Here is a 2647-nt window from a genome sequence, read left to right on the forward strand (position 1 = left end):
ACAAGGTTGAGGGACAGTGGACCGGCCCCCTGCTAAAAAGGTTTGCTGACCCCTAGAGCCCCAAATGCTTAAGGATTTGAGGCCACTTTAACTCGTTTTAGTATTTTTTGCATTCATATGTTCTGAATTTTTAAAAGACCCTGGCCCACCAGTGTGTGTGGTGGGGTCATGCTCACCACTGAAGAAGAAACCTAAAAGCCTTGAAAAGAGACGTCCAGAGTTGCCTGGCTCTGCCTATGGGCACTCTGCATATCCTCAGAGGCAAGCTGGCATGGAAAAGGAGTTCTAGACCAGAGGCTTTTTTTATTAGGAATTTTAGGTGCAGAGATACCCAGAGAGCAGAAAATACTATTTCTTTTATGCAACCACAGCAGCCTGGATACTACTGGTCCAGAGATGGAAAGAAGATAAAAGTCCCGACCAGAGATGAATGGTTGATGAAGGTGATGCCAAAATGGCAAAAATGACCTGGAAAATCAGAAACCAGGAAGAGAACTACTTTAAGAAGCAATGGGGGGAATTTACAATGTATTTAAGAGAACACTGTAAACAGCTAAAGGCTTTGGCAGGATTTGTGCGACGCTTGTAATGTACTAAAAATTAAGGTAAAAATGGATTAAGAAAAATAGAGAAGATAAGTGAAGCAGTTGAAAAAAAGATTGATAATAATGGTGACCATGGAAGGGCAGGAGGGGAGTCAAAGCATTCAGGGAATCCTAAATGATGATGTTGATGTTTAAATCCAAAATTTGCAATGTAAAACTCAACAAATAAAAAGATTTAACAAAAAAGGGAAAGGAGTTCTAGAGCTAGCTTTCCGTCCCCCCAGACCATGGGTAGGCAAACTAAGGCCCGGGGGCCGGATGCAGGCCAATCGCCTTCAAAAATCCAGCCCATTGACAGTCCGGGAATCAGCGTGTTTTTACATGAGTAGAATGTGTCCTTTTATTTAAAATGAATCTCTGGGTTATTTGTGGGGCCTGCCTGGTGTTTTTACAGGAGCAGAATGTGTGCTTTTATTTAAAATGCGTCTCCGGGTTATTTGTGGGGCAAAGGAATTCATTCTTTTCAAAATATAGTCTGTCCGTCCCACAAGGTTGAGGGACAGTGGACCGGCCCCCTGCTAAAAAGGTGTGCTGACCCCTAGAGCCCCAAATGCTTAGGGAGTTGAGGCCACTTTAACTCGTTTTAGTATTTTTTGCATTCATATGTTCTGAATTTTAAAAATTTGGTTTAAATGTTTTATCTTTTTGCAAACCGCTTTGAGGTTTCCCTTACAACCAAGCAGTATAAACATTTTGTAAAATAAACCAATAAGTGGCCCGCTTCCTTCCAAGGAACTTTGTGCTTAACATAAGAAGAGTCTGCAGGATCAGGCCAGCATCCTCTTCTCCCAGTGTCCAGCCCAATGTGTGTTATTAGAAACCTGAGAGGTTTAGAGCAGGTAAAACATTCAGCCTTCCTGAGGTCCCCAGCAACTGGGATTCAGAAGCATGGCTGCCCCCAAACATGGAGGCAGAGCAGAGCCATCCTGGCCAGTAGCCACCCCAAGCCCTCCATGAATTTGCTCAATCCTCTTTTAAAGCCATCCTAGTTATTGGGACTCTTGTGGGAGGGAGTTCCACAGTTTAACTATTGGCTTCGTGAAGCACTTTCTTCCATCTTTCCTGAATCTTCCAGCCTTCAGTTCCATATCTTGCTCAGGAGTACGAATGCTTTGAGAGAAAGAGAAAAAAACTGTTCTCTAGTTTTCTCATTCTAGGCATAATTTTATATACTTCTGCCCCATCGCTTTATTTGCCTTATCTTTAAAAAGTCCCAAAAGCTGCAATCTTTCCTCACAGGTACATCTTTTTTCTTTTTTTTGCAGAGAAGCGACCAGAAATGTACACAGGATACCAAACGCAGGGGACGAGAATCTCATTTGCCCCTTCCATCATGGCTTTTAAAAGGCTCTCGTGAATTTTTGTGGGAACTGTTGTGATTCATTACCCATTTCATAAAGGTAAAGGTAAAGGGACCCCTGACCATTAGGTCCAGTCGTGACCGACTCTGGGGTTGCGCGCTCATCTCGCATTATTGGCCGAGGGAGCCGGCGTACAGCTTCCAGGTCATGTGGCCAGCTTGACAACGCTGCTTCTGGCAAACCAGAGCAGCACATGGAAACGCCGTTTACCTTCCCGCTGTAGCGGTTCCTATTTATCTACTTGCATTTTGACGTGCTTTCGAACTGCTAGGTTGGCAGGAGCTGGGACCGAGCAACGGGAGCTCACCCCGTCACAGGGATTCAAACCGCCGACCTTCTGATCAGCAAGCCCTAGGCTCAGTGGTTTAACCACAGCGCCACCTGGGTCCCATTACCCATTTCATGCTGCAGGATAAAAACAAAAAAGCAGGCTGCCTGCTGGCAGAGGTGTGTTTGTGCAACTGTGTGTGTGTGTCCAGCTGCTCTCCTCCTCCAAAACGCCCAGAAGCTTTTCAAAAAGCAAAAAATTACAAGCTCACCTAGAAGTTCCTTATTTTGGAAATGGAAAAAAACAGCATTAATACTACAAAACGCCCAGCCCTCCCCCCCCCAAGTTCCTCCCGCTGTTCCCTGGGGGACGATGACAAAAAAAACCTCCACATAAACATACAACGCTCAAAA

Source organism: Zootoca vivipara, chromosome 6 (genome assembly GCF_965207765.1).
Source record: "Zootoca vivipara chromosome 6, rZooViv2.hap1.1, whole genome shotgun sequence".
NCBI lineage: Eukaryota > Metazoa > Chordata > Lepidosauria > Squamata > Lacertidae > Zootoca > Zootoca vivipara.